Source organism: Pinus tabuliformis, chromosome 4_2 (assembly GCF_031772625.1).
Source record: "Pinus tabuliformis cultivar Carrire ecotype Pingquan chromosome 4_2, CPIR1, whole genome shotgun sequence".
Classification (NCBI taxonomy): domain Eukaryota; kingdom Viridiplantae; phylum Streptophyta; class Pinopsida; order Pinales; family Pinaceae; genus Pinus; species Pinus tabuliformis.
Window position 1 is genome coordinate 73528466 of NC_142304.1, and position 13652 is coordinate 73542117.

A 13652-nucleotide genomic window follows, 5' to 3' on the forward strand; every position below is an offset into this window, starting at 1 on the left:
CATATCAGCAATGAAAATGAAGTGTTGCTTAAGAAAAGGTTGTCAGGCATATGTAATTCAAGAAGTAAGTAAAGAAAAAGGACCATCCTTAGAACAATATCCGGTGTTAGCTGAATTTCCGGATGTATTTACAAAGGAACTACCAGGATTACCCCCTATAAGAGAGCTACATCTCATAATAGAATTGAAACTTGGTACTCAACCAATCTCTAAAACACCTTATAGAATGACAGCTCCAGAACTTCAAGAATTACAAAGTCAATTGAAGGAACTATTGGATATAGGACATATTCGACCCAGTATATCACCTTGGGGTGCTCCTGTAATTTTTGTCAAGAAGAAAGATGGATCTTGAAGATTATGCATAGATTATCTAGACTTGAATTGAGCTATGGTAAAGAATCGATATCCTATGCCTTGAATTGATGATAAATTCGATCAAATGGAAGGAGCTATTGTATTTTCAAAAATTGATCTTTGATCAGGCTATCATCAGCTAAGGATTTTTGAAAGCAATATTTCTAAGACTACATTCCGGACACGCTTTGGGCATTATGAATTTACTGTGGTACCATTCTGATTAACTAATGCACCAACAGTATTCATGAATCTTATGAACAATGTTTTCCGCAAATACCTGATCAATTTGTACAAGTCTTTTTAAATGATATACTCATCTATTTCAAGAATGAGAAAGAGCATGAAGATCATTTACGGATAGTGTTGTCCTGCCTCAGAAAACATCAGTTGTATGGAAAATAATCCAAGTGTTCGTTCTTTCAGGAAAAGATTCATTACTTAGGTCATATCATATCAGGTGAAGGGATTTCAGTAGACCCTGAGAAGGTAAAAGCAATCATGGAATGACCAATATCGAAAAACGCACATGAAGTACGAAGCTTTATGGGTTTAGCCAGTTACTACAGAAGATTTGTGGAAGGGTTCTCCAAAATTGCAAAGCCGATTACAACCCTTCAGCGTAAAGGTATTAAGTATGAATGGACTGAGGAATGTAACAAAGCATTTTCTAAACTCAAAAGACTACTGACCAGTGCACCAATCTTAAGAGTCTCTGATATGGACAAAGAATTTACGGTATGTACTGATGCATCCAAACATGGGTTAGGTGCAGTATTAATGCAGAATAGAGGAGTAATAGCGTATGTCTCAAGAAAGTTAAAGCCTCATGAAGAACTCTATGCTACTCATGATTTAGAGTTAGCCGTTGTAGTACTAGTTTTAAAGATTTGGAGACACTATCTACTGCGGCGAAGTTTTACACATAAAGTGACCATCAAAGTCTACAATATTTGTTCACCCAAAGAGACTTAAATGCTAGACAAAGACGATGGAGTGAATTCTTAAGTGAATATGACTTTGGAATATCATATATTAAAGAAAAAGAAAATGTAGTAGCGGATGTTTTAAGCAGAAGACCACGGATATTCTCTCTCATACCTATCAAAGTAGATTTAAGGCAACAAGTACTAGAACATCTCATAAAGGATAGCTGGTATTTAAAGCTAAGATCTAGTCTTGATAGTAAAAAGCCAAAAGAATTTAAGTTTGAAGGATATGAACTAGAAGATGATGGAATCTTACGATTTCATGGAAGGATGTATATTCCTGATAATAGGGATCTTCGAGATACTATCCTTATGGAAGCCCACATAGCAGTATATAGTGCACATCCTGGAGTAAATAAGATGTATACGGATACCAAGAAACTCTTCTTTTGGTCTGGCATGAAACGTGATATCGTTCAATTTGTTGCAAGATGTTTGGAATGTCAACAAGTAAAAGCAGATCATTGTCATCCAGCAGGTCTCTTACAACCTCACGACATTCCTATGACCAAATGGGAGATCATTTCTATGGATTTCATCACTGGACTACCTCTGACTTCTCAAAGACACAATGCCATTCTGGTAGTAGTAGATAAATTAACAAAAAGCGCCCATTTCATTCCCGTAAGAGATACTTACGAAGTTGCTGATGTAGCTCGAGTATTCATAAATGAAATTATCAGATTTCATGGAGTACTAAGAAGATTATATCAGATAGAGATTCGCGATTTACTTCAATATTCTGGACTTGCATGCAGTCAGCCTTAGGAACTCAATTAAATTTAAGCACAGCTTATCATCCTGAAACTGATGGGCAAACAGAAAGGGTAAATCAAGTACTTGAAGATATGTTGAGGATGTATGTTATGGATCAGCAATCACACTGGGAAAAGTACTTATCCTTAGTCGAATTTGCATACAATAACAGTTACCACAATTCAATCGGAATGCCTCCATTTGAAGCATTATACGGCAGACCTTGCAGAACACCGTTAAGTTGGGACAAGTTAGAAGATCGAGTGATAATAGGACCAGAATTAATCCAAGAAATGGAAGAGCAGGTAAAACAAATTAGACAGCAGTTAAAGGAAACACAGGATAGACAAAAGAGTTATGTTGATGCTCACAAAACTGATAGGAAGTATGAAGTAGGGGATCAGGTTTTCATCCGCATCAAACCGAATAAAAGTATTATCCGATTCGAAAATGGGACAAAATTATCACTCTGATTTATTGGACCATTTAAAGTCATGGAAAGAGTTGGACCTGTCGCCTATCGTCTTGTACTACCACATCACTTGCATAAAGTTCATAATGTATTTCATGTATCTGTATTAAGGCATTACATAGCTGACCGATCTCATAACCTTCAAAGGAAGGAACTGCAGGTATCGAATGAAGAAACCATATTGGTCGAACCATTACGTATACTGGAACGTAGAGTTCGACAGCTCAGGAATCGTCTAGTAGACCAAGTTAAGGTCCAGTGGGACAAGTATAGTATTGGATCAACTACTTGGGAAGATATGGAAATCATATGTCAAAAATACCCCAACTTGTGTCAATTTTGAAGAACTTTAAACCATGTTTTGTATATATTTACTTTGCTTTAAATCAGAGACTCATAACCATTTTGAAATGATCATATATAAACGTAAATTTTAATGACATAATATCTGTTTAATTCCGCTAGTACATGGATACCAAGACGGAATATGTTATTGATCTTACTAAATTATACTTATTAAAGTAAACTTTAAATATTTGAGTAATTCTACTTCTGATGGGAATTAAGATATTATAATTTTGTTTCATGTATGCATATCAATATGATGGATGAGATAGAAATCAAAGAATGATTACATTTTAGTATGAAAGTTACATGACATGAATAGAATAAGGCAAAATATGTTACACTGTAATTGCATGTGTGAATTATACATAAGCTATTTGTTTTGAATATATTAATGCACATTTTATAAATGCATGGACAAGTGTTTATGATTGCAGATAATATATGTTTCCAAAATGACCACGTGATGACAGAAACCTCAGAAAAATTAAGACTCAAAGAGATCCAATGATATGGTATTAACCCTGATTCTACTGGGAGGGGTGGAGGTGTTGTCCACCGTGTATCCTCCGAACCCTGGAGTCATGGGAGGACTGTGTGAGTCACGCTCCCCTAGACGTGTGATGATGACTGCCAGATGCCTACTAGGGATCAGGTCGATATAGCCGACGCTGTCATCCTGGGAGTTTATAAATGGTTAGACTAGTATAACTGACGCCATAACATACTCCAGTAGAGGACGGATAGGGTGGGAGGGGAAGAGATTAGGAAGGATAGGATGATTTTGTAATAGCTGAGGAACTTGATGAAATAAAACCTGATCATTAAAGTTATAAACCTAAAGTATTCAAAACACCAATTTATAGTGCCCTCACATTAAGTAAGAATTTAACCTCAATACACAATCCTAAGAAGAATGTACTAATCGCTATCATAAATATTCATATAAGATAAAAACTCTAACTTCGAAGTTTTCTGAAGGGGGGGTGTATGTAACGACCTATCTATAAAATAAATATTAAATAAATTATATTAATCAATAAAAAAATAATAAAAATAAATTAATGATAAAGTATTTTAATATAAGCCCAAACCTTTATATACTGATTTTTCCAGTGGAAAAAAAGCCCAAACCTTTATATTAAAATCAAACAAAGGATATTTAATTAAAAATCAATATACCTTTTAAAAGAAATATATACGATGTGACATGGGAAGGGTGTCACGAGGAGGTGAAGCGGTGGGTTGCTGGTGGAAGGGCGGCCACCGCCAAGAAACAATTTATAAACCAGAGAGAACAGTTTTGGGGGGGGCATCGGTGAAGAAGAAGAAAGAACGAAGGGGATACTGAAGAAGGGCGGAACTTTATAAACTTGAGTTACGAACAGAAGGAGAGCTGATTGTTCTGAGGTTTCTAGGCACGGGGGAACAATCTGCTTCAACTGAGAAGCTTACTAGATTGAGTAGCAAGGTTCTGCTCAGTTTGGCTGGGTGGTTTCGGTCTTTTGGTAAACGGGAGAGAACTGGAGAAGTTCTGAAACATCTTCATCTGCAGCAGACATTCACAGCAGACCAAGTAAATACTTATCATCGAATCAATCAATTAGTTATATGAGGTTTTGTATAAATTCAGAACAGATTTTTTTTAAGGTTTCATACTCTGTTCCGGATAGATAGCTCTATAAAACTCCTTTACAATATTTACAGTTCAGTCAATCTTTATAGTTTCAGAAATGGTTCTTTAAATTAGTTCAACCCTTACAATTTTGGCCAATCCCTGGCCTTTCACAAGCTTGGTAGGTCTAATATCCAAATCATACTCTTGAATCTTCAAGACCCACCCAGCTCGAGTTCCTAAGCAATCAACTTGGACTAAAATATCCTTTACAACAGAGTGGGGAACAAATGCAATTATCCTAGAATACCCCACATAAACTCTGAACTGTTTAAGAGACTTGACTAAATCATAAGCTTGCTTCTCCATGGTGATATATTTCAACTTTGACCCTTGAAGGGACCTACTCATAAAAGCAATAGGCTGCTCATGCCCTTCATTATTCTTTTGAAGCAACACCCCAGAAATAGTATCTTCGGATGCAAAAGAGAAAATCAAAAACTCCTTTGAATAATCAGGGCTTACTAGAACAGGTGCTTTGACAATAGAATCCTTTATTTCCCGAAAACCTTTCCTACCCTGGTTTCCCCAAACAAACTTAACATCTTTCTTTAAGAGGGTTTGGGTGGGTTTAGCAATCTCAACATAATTTGGAATGGATCTTCTAAGAAAATTAATCTTTCCTAAGAAGGATTGAAGGGTTTTAATATTATGAGGCAAAGGAATCTTTTGAATAGCCTCAACTCTTTTAGGGTCAATCTTGATCCCATCCTTTGAAATGATGTGACCAAGAAACTTCCCTTCAGTCACTCCAAAAATAGATTTAGCAAGATTTAAGGATATTCCATGCTCTCTACACCTATCAAAAATTTGCCTTAGGTGTCTTATATGGGAAATTCCATTTTTAGAAAAAACAATTAAATCATCTTGATAGATCTCAATAAATTTCCCAATTAGACCCTTAAAGACATAGTCCATAGCCCTTTGAAAAGTTGCTCCAACATTCGTCAATCCAAAAGGCATCCTCAAATATTCAAAAGTACCCCATGGTGTGGTGAATGTTGTCTTATATCTATCCTCCTTCTTCACCAAGACTTGGTTGTATCCTAAAAATCCATCTAACAAAGACATCATTCTAGACTTTGTTACCCTTTGCAATAACATTTCCATATTAAGTAAAGGGTAATTATCTTTTTTACAAGATAAAATTAAAATTTCGAAAATCTACACATAGCCTGATTGATCCATTCTTCCTCCTTACAATAACCAAGTTTGAACACCATGTGGAATGCCTAGTGTGAGCAATAATACCAGCTTGAAGCATCTTTTGCAATTCTTTTTGCACCAAGGGGGCTAACTTAGGATTGATTTGGCTAAGTTTCTGCCTAAAGGGTTTGGCATTTTCATCTTTAAGAGGGATATATGTTCCATAACATCTTCCCTATAACCTTTCAACTCACCATATGAAAAAGCCAAAACATCTCTATATTCATGAAGTAAATTTATCAAATTCTTCCTTTCTTGCTCATTGGTACCCTTGCCTATTTTAATAATCTTTGGATCATGAGGGGTACCAATATTCACTTCGATGAATTCCCCTCTCATATCATCTTTTCTCTTTGAAGCATCATGTTTGTCAAACACTTGCCCCAAGGCTACACATTCCCGTGGAGTGGGATTTGTCACCACATTACACTCCTCGTAATCACATCCTTCGTCTTTGTAGCCAACCTTAAATTCAAAAAATTCCTCCATGTTATTTAAAAAACGAACCACTTGGTTTTCATCATTAAAGATTTGCCAATGCTCAAGATTATCACGAACTGATGGCCTAAAGATAAACTCCATCTTAACTTTATCATCCATCAAGTTCTCTCCAAGTTGTAAAGTAGATGCAACAATAGCGAGCTCATCAGCTTGTTTATTTCCTTCCCTAGTAATTGCTTAAAGATCTAATGCATCAAAATATTCCATATTATCCCAAACAACATTTCGATACTTCTTTAATCTATCATTCTTGCATGCAAATTGATTATTAGTTTGAAGAATGACTAGATCAGAATCCCCCTTGATACTAAGCAACTTTATCATCAAGTCTTTTGCCAACTCAAGAGCCAACAATAGAGCCTCATACTCTGCTACATTGTTGGTTGCATCGAATTCCAATCTATAGGCAAACTTGAATATGTGACCAAGAGGGGAGGTAAGAACAATTCTAGCACCCTTACCACACCTAGAATGGGCACCATTAAATTTCATGTGCCAAACTCCATCTTTCTTACAATCCACTTCCTTCTCCAAAGGAGGAAAAGAATTAGCCAAGATAGCATAGTTTCCCAAGTTATCAGATTCATACACAATTTCATTATGAGGCTCCTTGGGATTTTCTATATGAAACTTTCTCTCCAATTCCCTATCCAATCTAACCATGATGCCCTCACTATTAGGGATGGTAGCATAACTTAAATCCATTTGCAAACTACCCCCAATATTAGTTCCCCACTTTCTAGACAATAACATCCCCCAAGCATCAAGGACATCAATCACCACAATATCCATGGTGATCATAATGTCAAGATGTACAACCAAGTGGACTTGAAGATCTTTTATCAAACCACAAACTTCAATGATATTTGAATCCATTGCACAAATCATGTGGTAGGGTTTAGAAATCCTCAAATTTAACTGAATCATGACTTTCTTAGTCATGACACAAGATGATGCCCTAGAGTCAAACATACAATTGTGTAAAAGCATTCCATTGACCAACATAGTGATGAAAAAACATTGGTGTCTCTGTTATCTCTACACATATCACTACTTTGCAGAGTGATAGGGGCATCCTTATATCTATCCTTAGAAAAATTAGACATTTCTTTACCATGGGGAGCATCAATGGCTTTCAACAATTTATATCTTTGGGAGGGAATCTTCATGATTTCAGTGACAGGAACTAAAATCATAGTATTATTAATCCATCCTCCCAAGTCAATATTCAACTTCGATGTGAATGGAGTGAAAGTTTTACTATGGTTTCTTTCTTTATTCTTTCCCCTTTCCTTATCCTTGGCTATCTCTAAAATCTGATTTGATGAAGGCTTCTCTCCATATAACTCAGTGGTCCTATCCAAATCTTCAAAATTATTTATACTATAGGAGGATGGAGACTTTTTATTTACCTTCTGACTACTCTCCATAACTCCATCCAATTTTCCAAGGACAAATGATGCTCTTTTCCAACTACATTGATTTGCTCACTTGTTCCCACCATATCTCTTTCTAGGATCCTTCTTGCATAAGAACAAGTGAGTTCATCACGAGGTCTACAATAAGGCATGGAATCATCAACTAAGTTTGTAGACTCAAGTTGATTAGGTGGCCTATGGTCATTGGGAGGTCCTCTCTTTTGCCATCTATCATTTCCTCTATTTGGGAATCTCCCACCTTGATTTCTTTCCATGGCCACTAATCGATTTTGAATAGCATTCATTTGATTCGTGTGATTTTCCTCCATACTCTTGATGAGTTGGGTTAACTCCTTAATAGGATCATGTGTAGTCTCTTCTTTGGCCTTGCCTTTGGAATCATTGGATTTCGATGGCCCTTTAGTGAAACCAGGAAGTTCAGACTTTCCATTTTTAAGGCTTCAGTTTAAGCTACACCTAAATTCATAGGCTCCTTCCTCCTCAACTCATAAGTAGTGTCAACACCAAAAGTATCCAGATACGAGCATAAAAGAAATTCATCAGGAGGTTTAACAATAGCAGTCATGCTTTTTACTAATCCATTGAATTTCTTGTTAAACTCCTCCATGGTTTCATTCTAATTTTTATTCATATTGCTAATGGCGTTGATCAAATGCCTATTTTCCTTCTTCTCTCCAAACTTATCTAAAAATGCAGTTAGAATGGCTTGTAAAGAGTTATATGAGTTAGCAGGTTGCTCAGTGAGCCAATCAATAGCATCTTCTTCTAAAGATAAAACAAAAAGTCTCATCTTCACATCCTCATAATTAACAGTTTTACACCATTTAAAGATACATACATTAAAGTTTTTCACATGTGATGTAGCACTAATGGCATTGTTACCTTGAAAGGAAGACAACTTTTCAATAGCCTTATCAGGGATATTGTGAGGATAGCCATTCATGTTAGTGATGTCACAAGGAGCAAAAAAATCATTCATGATGCTAGGCTCTACTTGTTCTTGAAAAAGTAAATGAATATTAGAAATAATCTCTTGCCCAAGGCTAGCAAGAGCTCTACTATGAGAAAGTCTATTCAACCTCTGTCTAAAAACCCTTTCAGGATCAGGAGAGGGGCTAACTAGACCACTTGAATTTCTCCTAGTAGAGACTCTTGCAAAATTTAGATTGGGTGGAGTCGCCACTTGAGCAAGAATCTAAATCTAAAGTTAAAAAATGCTAAAACCAAAAGGTTAGTCGATTTCCTAGGTACAAGAAAGCTTGTCCCGGGCAACGGCGCCAAAAATGTTGTAATATCCCTTCTGAAATTAAATTGTTACATGTTTATTTATTCCACAATCCTGAAAATTTTGGAGGCCATGGGACCCATGTGATTTTTGGAAAAGAGATAGGCAGGAAAAAGGGGCCTAAATGTTTTGTTGGCATAGAGTGGGGACCACCCACATGAGGAAATACACACCACCTTAGAGGGAAAGTCAAATTGTTAGTTGGAGGGAGCCCACATGGGAAAGGAGCCCACGAATTATAAAAAGAGGAGGCTCAACCTCATTTGGTATCTTTTTGACATATTGAACTCAACCTTAGTTGCTCAAGTTGCTTAGTTGGGTTACTGTGTTGTTTAGCACACGAGTGTCCCCGAGCGGAGATCTCAACCCTTGCTTCAATGGACTTCGAGTGCCACCCTAGGAAGGCAATTCGTACTACCTTGCAGGAGAGCTGGTGGAGTTTCATAGTCATATCATTCAGTGTCTGTCTCAACCAATTCGTGTTTCTGGAGGACATAGAAGGGAAACACATAGGTGTTTCTTGTGGGTTCATCCGGGCAGCAACTGTCGGGGGAGTTTGGACATTGGAGCTAGAGTGGAGGATCAAACTTTCGAGAGAGTTTTGGAGCAAGAGGTTGTTGCATTGGAGCAGTTCGTTTTACAGTCACCAGGGCCTGCGCAGAGAGCCAACACTGGGTTCACGTGGGAGTTGGAGGAAGGAATTGTAGAGCTAGAGTTGGCCAGGAGAGTAGGAGATCATTTGGAGGGCCATTTGAGGAGGATTGTTGGAGTTGGGAGAGTAGAGATTGACCGGATCAATCACAGCAACAAAATTCGAAATTGGAGAAGGGCCAAGTTGTAAAGGGTCAATTTTTGAAGGTTGGAACCAAGGGAAAACCTTTCTGGGTTTTTCTGGGTTTTGGGCAAGGATCATACTCGTAATTTTATAGAATTTTCTGGGCAAAACTAAGGGGTCAAACAGGGGTCCCAACTCAGCTAGCAACTAAAGGAGCTAAGGGGAATTTGGGCCAAAATTCTGAGGTCAACATTTGGCCAATTCCTTTGTGAGTTATTTTGGGTATTTGGTGGAGAGGCCAGGGTTAATTTCCCGTATTTTTTGAGCACCGGAGGTGGGGTTTCCAGCAACATCTTTGCAACAAACAACATAGTTTCACAAGGGCAGCGCAGGGCATCATTGCAACAATTATTTGTGCCATCTGGGCTTGACATATTACCACCTGGGCTTAATCACGCTTGCCATTGAGGCAAGCACAGGTGCACCACTTCCACATTATTGTACTTTTTCCCAGATTATAATAAAATGGCTTAGCTTTTGGTTATTCCTGAACTTTTTCCTAGTTTAGAACATTACAAATGTTGACCCTGCCGCCTATACCTACCTACAAGTCAGTGAGAAAAACCTCCAACCCCACAAGGTGTGGTTGGTGGCAGGGAACTAAGAGAAGGGGTTGTCACACTAAATCCCCTCTCCCTCTGTTTAAGCTATCTCCTAGGTTAGCTATGGGGGGTGGTCCCTATAGTGGAAAACTAAGATAAAGGAAATGTGAGGTTCTAGGAGAGATGTTAAAGTGAAAGTGAATTACTTTTAAGAATTATGAGCAAAATATGATATGAGCAATAAAAATCATTAACATATTAAAACCATAAAACCGGTGCCTTAAGATAAATTGTTCAATAGGAATGAAAGATATATTTGTTGAAAACAAAAGTAGAATGCTTCAAAAATTGAAAGAAAAGCAATTTTGAAATGGAGACAAAGATGTTAGCACGATAATTGATACAATATATAAAATGCTTTTAAAATTTAATCAATGCCTAAACCAAAGCATATAAAGATATCTTTCAAAATGAAAATCAATTAGTGTTTTACTTGCAAAAGGAAGATGAAACAATGCTTGCCAACATAAAATATTCAATAATGACGAGTAAAATGGACAATTGCAAGTGAAATCATAAGATGTATTAGCATGAGATGCACCTATATTAGATTTGAATGCAATTAGTCTTGGTTATTTTTAATCTAAAATGTCTAATCTAAATGAGAAGTCATCCTCTTGAGCCCTTACCAAAGGGTAAAAATTGGGGTGACTGTAAACAAGAGGGGGCGAGGGCACAGAGGTGTCATTAACGATACTTGTCCCCTGAGTCTTACGAGCTAGCGTGTTTTCATTCCTACAATGGAACAAGCCACCTTCATAACTGCAGGGTCACACGTTTTTACCTTACTTCGTACCAGTTTGAAGAACTTTCCAAGAAAGTCTTTTTCCCTATACTTTCTATCAACCAAGCTTATGTTTGAAGGTTAATTTTAGTGAGACTTGGCGCTTAGATTGGAAGACTTCTTATACTAAAATGCCTAGATAAAATGCATGAGTGAGTGTTATTGCTTCTAAGAAAGTATTGTTGTTAGTGCTCAAAATAAAAGACAATGTGCAAATAAGCAATACCCATATCTTTCAATGGAAAGGGAAAGTGAAACAATTAGTTCAATGTAGCTCCACAAGTTCCAAATATGTTGCTTTGCAAGTAAATGAAATCAATGCCAAATTGCTTCAATGGAGTGACACAAAAAAGACCCAACAATAATGATAATGCCACATAATATAAATTGACAATGATAAAGCAATGTTCTCAAGAGACTTGTGAAACCAAAGTAGATGGATAAATTAAACTAGTTTAAGCTTGCCCAGTAAATATAAAATACTTGCTTGCATCAAAAGAAAAATTGCATGTGTTGTAGTAGATTGCCCAATACAAGTATTCAAGAAATGGAAGTAACAAACATAAACCAATCTCAAATGTATGCTAAAATGAGAATGGATGTGAGTGTTATGTTAAGAAACTATTCACGCACGAATGAGCTTAGCAATGAGATTAACAAAGAAAATTGGAGTAACTAAACTAAAAGATTAGTCCACCCACAAGCAATGATCCACCCTCTAAATGGGGAGAAAGGATACCATGGGAAATCCCAAGCTCCCTCACAAGAAAAAATAATTTTTTTATTAGAGATTGGTTACAAAGAGAGAAAAGAAAACTCTTTTGAGAAGACTTCGCAAGGAAATCAAATGAGTCTTTTTCGAAATTTTCTGAATCTAACACATCAGAAACCCCTACTGCATTTTCTGGTTTACTATCTCCTACTTGTTCTTTGCATTAACAAGTTATTTAAATGCATAAATATCGAAGTAAACACAAATGCATCCTTCACAAATATACACATCAACAACTGAAATAAACTAAGACAACACAAGGGACACCGTTATTTTTAGACAATCGTCCCAGGAAAAACCCAATGCAGGAAGACAGGGGCAACATATAGAGGGTTTTATTATTAAGCAGATTTTGAATACAACTAGGGTGCCAGAAATGGCTCACGCTTCAGAGAATATCCTTGGCAGCAATACCTCTATCCGAAAATAGAAATTTCAGTTGATCAGCAACCGGATGAACAATCCCACAGTGACTCCGGTTGTTCCTTGTGCTCGACAGCGAAAGTTGCTCCACGCACTCCTTTGGAACTGCATCACCCTCTTCGGAATTGTGTCACGCTCTATGGCTCTGCGTCAGCCAATTAGCTCTCAGTCTGTCCCACATAATCACCTCAGGGCAGTCCCTGAAGCTCTCTACGTCCTCTGCATCAGCCTCTACGGCCTCTGCGTCAACTTCTTTGGCACTCTGCGTCCTCTGCGCTGGCCTCCTTAGCCTTTGCGTCAACCCATTTTGCCTCTGCGTCAGCCCTCCTAGGCTCTACACTACCTCTTCCGGCACTCTGCTGCCTCTCTAATATGTATCCTTCAGCCTTGGATAGAAATCTTCTTGTTGAACTGCCCCTCACTGCAACTGATCACTCACTCGATTTTCTCAGCAAACCCTACCCTAGAACATCAAATTCTTGATCTCTCTTGGTGTATCTTCAACTGACCCTCAAGCTTCCTCTTATACTTTTCCTGTTGACGAATCAACGACCGAGATTAAGCCCCTAATCAACGGCTAAGATTAGAACTAGCTTGATCCTCGTCACTTAGAACTTTCTCACCCATTTTATATTAATACACATTAATATTTTCATTTTCCTAATTTTAGACTTAGGGACCCATTAAAATTATTAATTATTTTAATATCTCTTCACTCGGGTGGAATTTCTCCAAACGATTTCTGGGTCTTCGAGATCTTATGCAACTTAGCCTCTCCACCAAATTTCATGGCTAGAGCACATCTGATGCTACCAGAAAACAACATCTTTTACAACATGCCACTTCCAAGGGCTAGATCTCTTCAAGTAACAACTACAAGAGAGTCTTTGACAAAATCTGAAAATACAAATTTCAGCGATCAAATCAACCGCAAAGAGAGTTGTATTCAGCGTTAAGGAGAGAGGCTAAGCCTCCTCTAGTCCACATCCTAGTGAGAGAAGGGTGTTGCCCTCAAAGTAGAACTCGGCCTTTTGAGAAATGATGCCTCAAATACTCATGACCTCCTTGGATTTTCGTCTCGAATCTGCTCAAAAGGCACTACAAAACAGATCCAAAATGAGTGGAAAGATGACATGAATGAGTCAAAATGATAACCTACAATTAATGTACAAGAACTAGATCAAGATATGCAAGTAGAACTCCATACTTGT

General features: G+C 37.4%; 1 protein-coding gene across 2 annotated transcripts in view; it reads right to left on the reverse strand.

Annotated features, from left to right (window-relative positions):
- The window catches only part of LOC149168288 (uncharacterized), a 304781-nt gene that overhangs the window by 174524 nt on the left and 116605 nt on the right, over positions 1 to 13652 (reverse strand). The window lies entirely within an intron of this gene.